A 15,286-nucleotide genomic window follows, 5' to 3' on the forward strand; every position below is an offset into this window, starting at 1 on the left:
CACTCAAAGACCAAAATCGAAATACTTATTAATAAAACAAAAATTGATTTTGGCATTGTGCTAAATTTGAAATTTTAAAACCTCCTTGAATTCTTTGATTAGTTTTGATAAAATACGTAGATTAATTTAGGGGAGTATTTAAAGAAAATGTTTTGCTATTGGACAAGTTCGAGAAAAATGGCAGAAAAACAATACTAGGCACATATTTCATAATTTTAGAAAAAAAAATTTGGCACTAAAAAATATACTCTTCTATATTTTCCAATGAAAAACTTGGCAAATTTTTAAAAAGTGGGAGTTTTTAAAAAGTAACTCCCCACAATTATTGTTTACGCAAATTAAAATAATGACTTCACATGTTACAGAAATTAATAATAATCAAAACAGAAAATATTGAGGAAGTAAAAATTACACAATTACACACGAATTTTTCCCGAGGACTAAATAATTGATTTATTTTAATTTTGTAAATTAAATCGTTACATATATATATATATGTTGATTATATAGTTTAGCTACTGTGTACAAAATTAGTTAATAATATTTGTTTACTGAAATACCAGTAGTTTTATTAGCCTGAGGTGTATCGACACCTACTTTCAAGCAGCTAACCAAAAAAAAAAAAATATCACTGTGAATAAAAACAAAATTATTAAACATCTAATAAAATCTCTTTCTCAGTATCAACTTTCTTCTGTTTGGAAATTAATCAATGAAGACCAAATTTTCTAATTTGATGCAAAAATCAATATTTTATTTCCGAGTTATTTATTATCATTATTCTATAACTGAATTGAAAAGCTGGATGGAACAAAAACATAAGTGAAATTTTGAGAAAAATGCTAATTAAGATAAAAGAAAGATATTTTGAGGCCATTTATGATTTTTGAGGTAATCCTATGCTCAAAATTTCTTATCATTTCAGACTTTAGCTATCCATTGCCGAATTCTATATAATTATATTTTAATTCTCAATTTATCATTGCCGATATGTATAATGACCTGCGCTTCCACCAATATAAACACTCTTGCCACAACTAAGAAACTCATTAAGTTTTTTTAAAGCAACCACTAAAATCAAAGATAGCAAACCGTTTTGAATAAAAAATTCACTAATTTTCTAGACATATTTTAGATAATTTGTTCTTCATTCTTCACCAAGGTTTTCACTTTTTTTGTATTTTAGAAATAATTTCAAAAATTTGTTTTTAAAATTACTGAATACTGACGTCAGCATATAATAAAGTGAATAACGTATATAATATTTGAGTATCATATTAATAGTATTCTTAATAATTGCAACATAAATCTTTGACAAATTTTCATGTATAATTTATTAGAATATTACTATTATAGGTATACAAAAATTCATAAACAGCTACATTTTAATAATTTTTTAATTTTGATGACATCAGAATCTAAAAATTTACTGAAATAAAACGATTTATTGACTTCAGATCTCAATATTTGAAAAGAAAGTTCCTTTATTATATTGGCTATTTGTTGAAAGAAAAAAGTTTATAACGACAAGTTTCTGAAAAATTTTAGTCGTATTTTTTGACAAATTTCGTCGAATATTAACAACCTGCAAAAAATTTACATGTTTCGCTTGAATATAGCTTATTGTGGACTTTACGTGCAGCATATTAACCACACAGATAACACGTAATATTTTCAATTATGTCTGATACAAGTAGATATGAATTAGTGTGAGTTTCATTAAAAAATATGTATCTTTTCTTATTTGCGTGATGTTAAAAAATTCAAGTTGGTATACATATTATTATTTATTTATTTAGTTTATATCATGTTCATGTGATTATAAACTTATACAGTAGCGTAGTTTGGAATCAATTTGAAAATGTAGTATTTGAGTCAAAACTATCAAAAAGAAGTCAAAGTTACCTGCAAATCAGTAATGAAACACGGCCAAGAAAATAAAGTAAATATCTTTTTGCTAACAGTTTAAAACTGTACGAAAAGTTTAAAACTTCCCGGTTCCATCACTATTAAACCCGAAAAATGGGATAAGACGAAGATCAGATTATGCCCTTGACGAATGAAGCATTTTTTTGAATATTTGTTCAATCAGAAGCTTAATTACATGTCTTATGAATTGTGGAGCAGTAATTTTCCTGTAGGAGTCTCGTTTTTTTTTTTTGTTTAAAAACTGGGGACATCAACATTCAGAACCCCGCAATAACCAAAAATAAAAACATTTGATCCTTTTTAAAATATTTTTATCAAACAAAGTCAGAAAACATCCAGATTCAACCAGCATTCAAATAAAAAAAGGACTAACTTTATTTTAAAGAAAAATGGCACCATAAACATTATAGATAATAATTGATTAAAACTTATTGTCCACAAATTTTATCGGGACGAAAACAACAAAATTTGTCTCATAAGTTGGTTTTATGCACATTTTTTGTTTTCTCATAATCATAACAGATAATATTATATATAATCTTTTTTAAATTTTTTATGGCAAAGAGAAGCGAGAATGCGTGTTCCTCAATTGCGCCACTGTCTTTTCAATAAAAAATATATAACATTACAACAATAATATAATAATTAAAATAATAATAATAATTTTTAGATATATAATAATTAGAAAACATAAATACAGAACTACTATATTTTATAATATTACCTACAAAAAAAATTATTAAAAAAAAATTAAAAATAATTGACTATTATTTAATTTTTTTCATAAATTATTTTGTTACAATTTTTTTTAATAGTAAAATTAATATTTTTTGTTATTACATAAAAACATACATTCCTTCTTGTATAGGGTTCTATTAAGAGTGTCCATTTAATTTTAATCTTAAATTAAACAATCATTGCTTTTATTTGAAACAGTAAATCAGGAAAGAGGTATTTATGTGACCGAATCATTCTTCGATTCGATTATAATTAAGTGCGGTGCACGATGCGACGCTCGCAGATTGTTTGCTTATTATTTACTGATCAGTTGAGTACATAAAAATCATTTCGTACATAAAAATCAATGCTGATTTAATTAAAATTTGAAATCTGGTTACTCTTGAATGGAAAACCCTATATTTATTTTTATTTAGAAAAAAATATTATTATTATAATTTTTTTTTATTAAAAATGTGATTGCATGGGTTTTTTAAAATAATTATTTCTGATTAACAAATATATTATTATTTTAAAAATAATAATATCTTGATTTTAATATTTGAAAAAAAGAAATTCAAATAACACATATGTCAAAAATACACTTTTTTTTTTTATTTTTAGAAATGACAACCTGTAAACGCGTCTGTCTGTTTGCCTGCTTGTCTGTTTTTTGAGTAATTCTATCTTCTATCGTCAACTTGTTTACAAGTATAAATTATTAATTTGTTAATTTATTAAGTTACATGTTAATTCTAATAAATTATTTAACAAAAAAAATATATTATTTAAAATTCTAAATAAAATTTAATGACGATTACATTATTAAATAGAATGACGTCAAAAATCAGTAAACGTTAATTAATTAATTTTTATTTTTTGACACATTCATTCAAATGACATTTTTTCTAAATATTTATTATTCAATAGAAGCATAAATAAAAAAATTGAATATTTTCATTTTAGGAAACTTCGGGAAATTGTGGTTCCTTTAATTTTAGTAAAAATATTCAATATTTGTAATCTAACTTCAGTTTTATTTTGTCAAGCTCCTCCAGAGTTAATGAAAATAGAAAATATCTATAAATTAATAACTAAACTTAAAAATTATTAGCCAAAAACAAAAAAATTCAAAGGCATTAAATTTTCTAGGTAAAATTGGGTAAAAGCGATAAAATCGGTTTATTTATGACAAAAATTGAGACTTTACCAGCAGCTTTTCTGGACGCATTTTTTATTTCAATCAAGACTTTTAAAAGGAAGATAAAAATTTTCTTCAAATCAGAAGAAATTATCTTGAGACTAGAAAAATTTTCGCCTTAATCGCATATTCAAGATAATGTGGCCTATTGCCTAAATTTAATGTAAATCTTCTCATCTATATGTTTTAAACTTTTCTTGATTCATTAATAAATGATTTTTTACCCTCAATGTAAAACGAAGGGTGTTATAAGTTTGACCGATGTTATAAGTTTGTCTTTCTTTCTGTGACATCGCCGATGCTCTTAAACGGGTAAATCGATTTGAATGCAATTTTTGTGTTTGTTAGGAAAATTAATTCGAGAGTGTTAGTAATGGTAGCTATGTTTCAACAAAATCTGAGGGTGAGGGGGGTTATTTCATACCTGTTAAATCAGAATGCTTGACATAAAAAAAAAGTTAAAATGTGTAAAAAAATTAAAAAAAAGTTTGTAAAGGTAAAATATTTTGTATTTAAGCCTAGAAAGGTCAAGAAAATCTAGTTTTCGGGATTTATTACTAAGATAAATTATAAAATTTAATTTCATTTTCTGAACAAACCAGGATCCTTTTCAACGCGTGATTCAATTTTTACTCGGAACTCATAAAATATAAATATTTATAAATTAAGAATAATTACAAAGAACAGTCAAAAAGCACAACAAATTTTATTAATTTTAAAATAAATGATCATTGTTCTTACAAATAAAAATAATTTTTTTTAATAGTAAAAAAAAAACTGCTATTAAAAAATAAAAATTTTATATAAATAAAAAAAAAAAAAAGATTTATAAATAATATAATAAAAATTAATAAAAATAAAAATTGTTGAATATTTTAATGGTTGATTTAGATTAACTATCTGATTGGTAAATAATACATTCATACTTAGTTAGTTAGATACAGGTGTGAGATCACCAGTTATTTCATTTATTATTTATTAAGTACCTTATTTATTTAGCATTTATATACATAAGTTTATTATAGTCCTAACGCCAGCTTATATTTTGTACGAATGCTGAGATTTTCTAGATTGATAAACGATTTTTATCAATTCTTCGTAGAAAATGTCTCAATTACCTTCGTATCTTGAATATTATTAAAGATTTCTAAAACCACTTCATTTTTCTGCACGTCCAGTGAGAATTCTACTCTTAAAGTGATAATAAAAATTTAGTCCGATCCCCGATTGCTGAAATTTTTATTAATTTCAAACGATGAACTTGTAAATTGGCTTCCTGATAAAAATCATTTTTAAAGATATTTTGATCCACCAAATTCACAAATTAGTACTGTTTGACGATGAGACGAATTATTTCTTAAGTATCGACTAAAAAAGTATGCAAGAGTCATATCTGGATGAAATTTTCTCAGTCAATGCATCAAAAACATGAGATTCAATCTCAAAATGAAATATTTTCGTATTTTTTTCCAAGTAAATTAAACACCCCGTGTCAATTGGCAACGAATCAAACCAAATATTTAGTAAATGCCTTGCGAAGTATAAAATTTTTAATTACTCAAAAATGTTGACAGGAGTGACCGAATAAAGTTAAATTCAGCTTACCTCTTAATACCTACTAAAAAATTGATATCACAAAATTATACGTTCTACTTTTCGTCGGTAATAAATTGTGGGGATGCAGAAATCATTATATTATTTCATTTCTTATTTGCGCTTCCACCAATTTTCAAGTATAATGTTTAAATATACAGACAGCATAGCCTAAATTTTTCATATATTAAACATTTGCACCTTGTTAATGTTACCAAACAATTTACTTACTCTGGCTTTAGGACTATAAAAGTAAGTATATAATGTGTATATACATTAGCAGGTAGGTACTATCTGTGACTTAATATAGTACATAGTCGATATGTATTTATATATACATTTGTTGTATAATAAGTTGATATAATTAATTCGTATTATTATTATATGCATATCTAATGTATAAGAGAACTTAACTAATTTGCAAAAATAAAAATATAAATTCTTAATTTTTTTTATTTATTTATTTATTTAAATATTTTTATTTCTATTTCTCATATATATAAACTTATTTATAAATTTTTCAGTCATTATTATTTGTCATCTAATTTCTTATATTAAATAAAATTAATATTAAAAATAGTATTTTTATTTTATAAAAACTGTCTTTTATTTGGAGAAGGTTTTATTGTGGATAGACGGCAATGTTTTCGAAAGATTAATTAAAGGTTTCGTGCCTTATTTACGACCAACGTGCGCTAAATAAGAATAAGAAATTTCTATGTTAATAATGTAAAAATTACAGCCAAACTAAAATGATTTGAAAACATTTCATCATACTATTTTTTTTTAATCATCTTAAAATACTTATTGCAGCTTTTTCCAGAATTTCTTTCTATTAAGCCCAGCAAAGCACCCTCAAATGCCAGACATACTTCACTCCTTTAAAATTTTAATAAATTTAAAATTAGCAAAATTATTATTAACAATCTTTTGCTTTTAATTCCCCAACTACTGGATTTATTGGATGAGTTAAATATTGATGATTTTAAAGTTCTACGAAGCGAAGGTAAGAAGTGAAACAATAAAATTCTTTACGAATTATTCTATTAAATACTATATGCTGAACTTAAAACTTGTGATGTAATTTCTTTTTAATGGTTTAAATGGGAAAAACCATTTTGTGGCCAGACAGAAGTTATTCAATAATTTTTCTTGAACAATAAATTTTTGTTTATATCAAATCTATAAAATTTATCGCAAATATAGTCACCAAATACAAATTTTTATTAGTCCTTAACCTTATGTCTATGCAGTAAAAAAAAAGTTATAAATATAAGATATTTTCTTGGTTCAAGAAAAAATTAAAATACTTCTATTAATTTTTATACATTTAAATACATATTTTCTTGAATTAAGTATTGGGATCGTTGATTCAAGAAATATTGACTTAAATATGTTTACTTAAATATTTACTAATTATTAAACGTTTTTCGATTTAATGATGAATTGAAACAAATTTCAAGTGAATAAATCAACATTGTCCGATCAAGTTTAGCCTGAAAGAGGCATAAATGTGTGTATTAATTTATGGAATTAAATTTGTTTTTTAATGTATTAATGTATGGCTCTTATTTATTTACATGCAATTATTTTCTTGCACCATTGTGACAACAGTGCACAATACTAAGATATTGTATCTACAAATATACAAAATAGTTGAACCACAAATAGAACCAGAAAGCCAGAACCGTTTTCTTGGTACCAAAAAATCCACCTTAAATTATTATTTAATAGGTTTTTTTTGAAAAGAGCCGATTTCGAGATATATAGAAAAGTGTCTATTTTTATTATTTTGATGTGGCAGGCTGATAAAAAATTTCTTTTTTTATTGAATTCGGAATACTTTTATTAATCTTATATTTCAATTTTATTGAGTTCCTAAGAAAATACAAAAGTTTTTCATTGGCAACCTCCGAGAAATCCAAAGAAATTGTTTAACCGGAAGAGCGAATTAAATACATATACAGACACGTTTTTTAATTATTTAACCATTAATTGTACTTAATTACAATTAATAGTCAAATTAGTTTTAGGTCATTAGAAATAAATTTCCCGTATTTATTGGATGTTAGGAATAAAATAATTATTTCCCTTCAATATCGAATATTTCAAATGAAATTTGAAACCATCATCATACAATCCAAATTTCTTATGACAAATTAAATCCGAGGTAAAATTAGCATTAAGTTTTTTTCTTTTTAATATTGATTATTGCAATTATATTAAATTTAAACAATTTTCAGAACTAATTAATCTCATTGTAAAAAAACTATTGCGTGATGCAAAAAAAAAATGACATTGTAAATATTGGAAAAAAAAAGTTGTGTTTGCTCGCTAATTAGAAATAAAAAATTTTATGTGGTGTAGATTCTTTGAAATCTAAATTAGATTAGCAATAATAATAGTAATATTTATTTTATTGAGGACAGTAAACTGCTTTTTTTTTAAATTTTTGATTTCACCCTGAAAAGCGAAATGGGGTATTTGATAATCATTTCCGAACGGCTGTAAAATTTCAGCTATCAAAGTCGTACTTTATTAATTTTTCCTATTGACACCGTGCGTGAATTTTATTGGAGGCGTTTCCACGGTAACGATACACTTCTTTAATTATAGAATTGTGTAGATGTATATGTAATTGTATGGATTGCAATTATGACTTACATTGAAAATTTAATGTTATTGTCTCACAAATTTAAATAAATAATTATGAAAATTTACATTTGAAAAATAATATTTGCGCAATTTGATTTCTTATTTCCACAATTTTTAATGGGTTAAGTTTAATTAATTAGTGTTTTTCAATTTGACATTTTCTATAACATTAACATGTAAAGAACTGCAAGTTAGTCATAACAGCCTCCTTTATCGCCAAAATTTTTCACTGGAAGCGCTGGCATTGATTTTATTGTCCCTACCATGACTACGCATAAAACGAATATGAAAGACAATGTTCTTAGTTGGAGATTTCATTTTTGAGTTTTCCGAAAAACTTTCAACTATGCGGCCATCGTCCAACTTCTTAAAGTTTTCAAAATTTTCAACATGTCGAACGACGGATATGTAGACTAAATGATTTTTCGATTTCGAATTCAAATGTAAGGAAACAAGATTGTCTTCTCAATGATGAGGATCTCTTGGAGTAATTATAAGACAAAAAGATATTTTCGATGTTCTAAAACAACAAAATTTTTGGCTAGGAAGTAATTGAAATTCTAGAGAAAAATGGAACAACAATTTATGTAATCGGAAAGATAATAGTCTGGCTTCTCACAGCCATATTTACCTCATCTTGTGTAATAAATTAAGCACAAAGATTTATATGAATATTTTTGTACAAAAAAGATATACTATATTTTTTTCCTTTTCGCTGGCGGTCGGTAACTATACAATCATCTCATAATTCAAGAAGAAACTTTTGTAGTGGCACTTCAAAATAACAGTCAAGAAGTTTTCTTTTAAAAGTTTTCGAATATAGTTTTCTTCCGTTTTTTTCTTTACTATGATATTTTCTATTTAGTAAAATATTGTTTAAGGAAGATATTTTTTTTCTTTTTACGAAATTTATACGCGTTAGCTACTACTAATTAAACACTAGTCTACTTTGATTGGTTAAATGAACCGGGGTGAAAATTGAAAAAGTGACGCTTTAGACATCAAAATACTTTAAACTGTCTTCGAGTCCTTTCAGAATAAACTGTCTTAAAATCCTTTCAAAAGCTCAGAAACGTAGAAGCGTTTTAGCCCTTTTAATCATTTGAAATCCATTTGTCCAGTCCGAAAAGCAATATAAATTATAATTTCCAGACAGTTTTGTCACGGGTAACTCCGCGCCAGATATTTTTCTAATATCTTAAAAAATGGTTTCATTGTGGTTGCAATTTTAATATAATTTATATTTATAATTAAGGAATATGATTTACTAAAACTAATTTGATTTCTATAGTCGCGAGCATCAACCGTTAATTAACGCCTCCGCTCTACGGTTCAAGACGTACTTTTTTCCTACCTAACTCCAATAAGAACAGAAATATCCAAAAATCAGTCGCCCTAAAAGAAATTGTTGGCACCGTTACCCATTCTCGCATCATTCTATAAATTTTTATTTAATCGATTATTAATAAACATGGTCAGACAAATGATATTAAAACGCAAAACCAAAAATAAATTATTTAAGCTCAAACTTTATTTTTTTGAACTGGAATGAAAACATCGAATCGGAAAATTATCAATGTATGAACGAAGCAAAAATTTATTTTTTATAGTTAATTTAGGAAAATCACAAAAGATAAATTAATTTTCTGGAATTTTTGACAATGAAAATTTTATAAAATTTTTAATATGACAAAGCGCCATTTATTATCATTTATGTTTATCAATTTTAAATTATTGACTAAGTTGAATTTCAAACATAAATATCATTGATAAAATGTTATCAAAATGTAAATGATTTTTTTTTCTAAATTAAATAGAGATTTTCTGGCCCTGAAAAATTATATAAAGTTTGCGATATCATGTTTAATTTTAGATAATTTTATTGTTTTGTTTTGTTCATAAAATTTTTTTTAATAAATTATTATTAAATCAAATTATTGATTATTTATTGACAAATAAGCAAAAATAAATAATTCAATAATTTTTTAAAAACTACAATTGATGTTTTAACTAGTTTATACTTAATTGTGAAAAATATTTGTTATTAAATAATTTAAACAACGCATATTCATGAATAAATAATAAACAATGTGTGCCCCGCACTGCTTAGGTTTCACATTTGCAAAATATATTTTTTTTTTTTGCCAAAACTTGTAAATAACGCACTGGACATCGTTCCTGTTGTACATATATAACCGTAGAAGTTATTTAATTTTTAAACTCTAAAACGAGAAAAAAAGGAATCGCTTCTTTCAAATATCTTCGATCGTTTAGCAAAACAATCTCTGTCATTTAAGTTAAAGATTTGAGTTTGGGGTAGGTACAAATTTAGTATTCAGTCATAGGAGTGTCAAATTTTTGAATCCGCGTCTTAAGGTAGTACAAGCACAAAGGCAATTTTAGACTTAGGGTTGAAATTATTTGTACCTTATTTTGAACTTTAATGATGAATTTTGTTATAACTTCATGAATGGAGACGAAAAATAAAAATAAAATTTTCGATATCTGCCTCGGTTTTCAAAATATGGAAAGGTAAAAAATTAAACAAAATTTTCAATATTGAATGTTTTGAAAATTACTCTAGGTATCGAAAATATTTTTATCACCTTTCGTCAAGTTACAAGATAATTCACCATCAAAATTGAAAATAGATATTTTTTAATTTGTGTCTCCATTACCGTGCTCATACATCCTTAATTAGTCGGGTACAACGGGTTTTTTTGTTTGTTCAAAAACTTATTAAGGTTTTAAATTTAATTTAAATAGTTTTTTTTTTAATTTCCACCGACTAGTTTTGGAGAAATCTTTGAAAACATAATAATCGACCCTTCCTAAAATTTTCACAATTAATTTAGACTTAGTCCAAAGTTCTTAGTTCTTAGTTCCCTGTAGCGTTTTCTAAGACCGATAGCTAAACTATGACGTTATCATGCTCATTTGAAAATGCAACACTTTTGAAAAAAGTCGTAAAGAGACAGTTTGGTAGACTCAATTGGAAAGCCAATGGTAGACAATTGGAAAGCCAATTGCGAAGTTTCAATTATGTATGAATTATTTAACAAGGCACCGTTTTTGTCCCAGGTTCTATTGATCATTATAACTAAGCTTTAAAAAAATTTAAGTTTTGACCAAATCCTGTAAGTACATATTGTTTTTTTCGAACACTTTTCGTCGGCCGTACATGTTACAAGAAAAACGACTCAATTTACTGTGGGATTCAAAACAGAATTGATCTTACAGATAAATAATATCCATTTCGAAAATAATCAGAAGAATTTAAAATCGATTTACCTGTTTGAACATATTTTATAGAATCATCAGAATTAAGAAATCACTATACCAAGAATAGATTTTGATGAATATAAATGCGAATTCGATATTGTATGAAAATTCCTATTATTCTCAAATATCTATTTAAAAAAGGATTCATAGCATAAAATATTTATAAGCATTATCCCGTATTGTAATGTAAATATCTCAATATCAGTGTTCGTTTATCTTCCCTTGATTTTTTTTTTTTATTTTGTTAAACGATACGCTCCATTGTAAATTCCCGTAGGATACACGGAATAAATAATTCACAAAATATTTTAATTTTTTTGTGTAGATTAAGAGATGAGATTTTTTTTTAATGCGAGTAATGATTTAAAAAATAAAATAAAATTATTAGTTATTTATTTTAATAACGGAAATGAATTAAAAAAAAAAGAAAGTTTCTTTTTGGCAAATATCCGAATTGTTTTTTTATCTATTCAAAAAACTATTTTGTCAAATATTAAATATAATTATTAGATTTTTATTATTTTCAATTAATTTTTAAATTTGAGAAATTGTTTCTAAAAAATATCTATTTATAGTTTTTGAAGTTCTATAAACTTGAATATGGAAAGAAGATATTTATAGCGATCAGTTATTTTTAGACGCGATCTAATTAAATACAATTAAATGTGTTGAATGCTTAATAATTGGTTTAACACTTGCTTCCAAACATATTTAAGGAAAAGGCATTCTTTTGCCGTTAGATGAACTACAATTAGTTTAAGAGAAAAATTGAGGATTAAATTTAAAAAATCAAATTAAGAAAATATTTTCGATAATAGAAGAAAAGAATTTTTTGCAGAGCTTGTTTGATAAAGCTCCGATAATCGATAAAACAATTATGAAAAAGTTTTTCATTTTCAAATACGCTTCTAATCTCGCCGAGAACGTCTGTCGTAGCCAAAGAAAAAGTTCATTTTGGATAATCAAAGGCCTCTCTTATTGCAAAGTACGAATCCTGTCTTTTTGAAAATCGTCAGCCACAAAAAAAAATGTCCCTATTTGAAAAGTATTACTAAATGCTAAATGACTGCAGAGTATTTAGAAAAATTTTAATTGGTTAATTAAGGTTTATTTAAATTCATAATTACCGACTAAAAAGACAAGAGAAACCATTGCCTCGCATAAAAACTTGGATATTTCAAAGACAATATTAGCATTCATCGTGTCACAGTTCTGGGCACTTTAATAGAATATAATTTAATGTAGTCTATAAAATCTTGGAGCATCACGCATTTATATATAATGTGTAAGTTACGTTAAAAATTGACACAGGCGAAAATTTATTTTTTTCTTTTGAGTTTGTTATATTATAAAAAAAGCTTGTCTTTTCTTTTTTCTTTATAGTTTTAACTTATGACTTGCTACTTTCCCTTCTATATATTCTTCACCGCGCTTCCACCTTTTTTTTATATCGTACCTTTATTATGCAAATTTTAGAACCAGAATTTCAACGATTCGAAAAAAATTAAGAATAACCATTATGTAAATTAAGGACGATGGCGAATCTCAGAAATTTTCACCGAACACTACATTTAAAGTAATATTAATACAAGAAAAGTTCCAAAATTAATTACACAAATTGTACTAACAAAAATATGAACTGTAATTATTCTTAATTTTTTTTTTTTACTTTTATCTAATTAAAAAAATAACAGATCCATTATAAAAAAAATTTAAATATATTTTAATTTTTCTATGATTTAATAAATAATAATTTTTTTTTTAAATTTATTTTTGTATATTCTTAAAATATAATTTGACCCGATTTCACATATGCACATAATATATGGCGCTTTTTTAAACTTGACCTTTTTGTAGTCTTTTTTTTCCTTCTAATTTTATTTAAATATATAATTTCGAGACATAAACACTCGCATGTATCGCACATAGTAGCAAGCTACAAAAAATAAAAACACTTACCTATTTAATAAACAGGTGTATAAAATTGGGCTGGTATTTTATCCGATCATATTACAAAAATTTAATAAAATGGCACACAGTCACTTCTCAAGATTTGGCGGCAATCAATGATTATTGTAACAGAAAACACATTAAAAAAAAAACAACAACAAATTAAAAAACCAACAACGTTTGTTCGAGAAAGAAAATCCAAGGAAAATTGTTTCAAAACCGTAAAAACAAAAAACACATTAACACAATCACATGAAAAAACACTGGAGACACAGTCATCATATTGTTATCATGTCCGTTAAAATTTGTTAAGCAGACCTCCGTCGTATCGAATCACACTTTATCACAATTCGATATAGAAAAACAACGGACCAAAAAGCGCGCACACAATGATATAAAAGGTATGTTATATATATGTATTTTGTATATATATGGGGTACTTCAACACAGTAGTAGAGAAGATGATCTTTCGCCCTGGATCAGAACACATAAACACTTACACACATAAACACACATATAAACAAAAAACACAGACCAACAACAAGAAACGTCGTTGAGATGCGCAACCCTTAAAACTTCGACTCTGTGATACGCGCGCCCCTTATTTTCATTTGTGTTTTTCCTCTTTATTGTAAATATCGTCCCATCTTATTCTTCTTCGATTTGTTTTTTTATTTAACAACAAAAACATTACTAAACTATCTACTCGTTTTTATCTCTCTTTTTATCTCTCTATTGTTGTCTCTCACTACGAAAAAAAAAATTGAGGTATTTATTGTTGTCAATATTCAATTGTTGTCACACAATAATATTATATATAAACACAACTAGTTTTATATAACACACGGATATAAATAATAAAAAATATATAATCGGTATTACGATTGTTATGATTATTGTTATAAAAAAAAAGTATCGTGCGTAAATAATAATATAATACTCGATTCGTGTGTGAACAAATGTAAACTAAAATACTCAGCTTGTGAATGGAACAGAACGCTTCTAAGTGTACGTAAAGAATCCTCTCATATACAACACATACATGTACATGAGAGTGAAAAAAAACAACATTCAACGTTCACTTCATACACATACATGTAGACGGCAGCACTAGCATGAAAAAACAACAAAGATAACAACACAGTCAGTCAGTCAGATTTGAAACGTATATTCACTTGTTTTATTGTAGTTTTCTACGTATCTTTGTAACGGCGCATGTTTAAATAAAACAACAGTATATAAAACAATAGTGTTGTCTTTGTTTTAAGCGTAGAGCGTGTGATATATGTTATATATATATATATATATATATATATCTCCCCCCACTATCATTTATAAAACAACACACATGTATACATGTATACATTCATACGACGGACGACGGACAATAACGACGATACTGACGAGCATCATTACTCTACGAGCTACGACCGACCGACGGATGTATACATGATCGAGTGAGACAATTATATATATAAATGATTATTGTTAGACGAAGAGATGTGTAGCATTTTCATCATACTCTTTATATGTTATATGTAATGCATTGTTATCTCTGCAGTCATCAGAGAAAGATATTGTAAACGCCTATGTTTTGCAAAGTACACTCCTACATCACCCACGTGTTCATGCTGCCCTGAACACGCCTTTAGACGCCTACAATTTGTACAGTTTTACCATCAAGTTGCACGACAACGACGACACAATAGCATTGTTATACACATCATTTTCCCTTACACAAAAACTTTTCTAATAGGAGTAGAGAGAATTGATAACTCACTCACTCAGGTACCCATTGTGGTGTGTGTGTTTGTGTGTGGACTGGTGGGTTTTCACAAACTGATTATGCGCAATTTGTGTGCTTATTTCCGATTGGAAAACAATAGATTTTCGTGTATAACAAAAGTTGTTCATTGGTAAATTGTATTTTGTTACACAATATTATGTTTCGAAAACTGA

General features: G+C 26.1%; 1 protein-coding gene across 1 annotated transcript in view; it reads right to left on the bottom strand.

The window, feature by feature from the left end:
* LOC123298114 (transcription factor Sox-5) overlaps positions 1–14,107 on the bottom strand; it is a 367,059-nt gene extending 352,952 nt beyond the window's left edge. Inside the window, exon 1 of the mRNA XM_044880019.1 lies at positions 13,337–14,107. The gene's annotated coding sequence lies outside the window, so the exon portion shown is untranslated. The remainder of the gene's footprint in view (positions 1–13,336) is intronic.
* Between the last annotated feature and the right edge of the window lie 1,179 nt (positions 14,108–15,286).

Source organism: Chrysoperla carnea, chromosome 4, assembly GCF_905475395.1.
Source record: "Chrysoperla carnea chromosome 4, inChrCarn1.1, whole genome shotgun sequence".
Lineage (NCBI taxonomy): Eukaryota > Metazoa > Arthropoda > Insecta > Neuroptera > Chrysopidae > Chrysoperla > Chrysoperla carnea.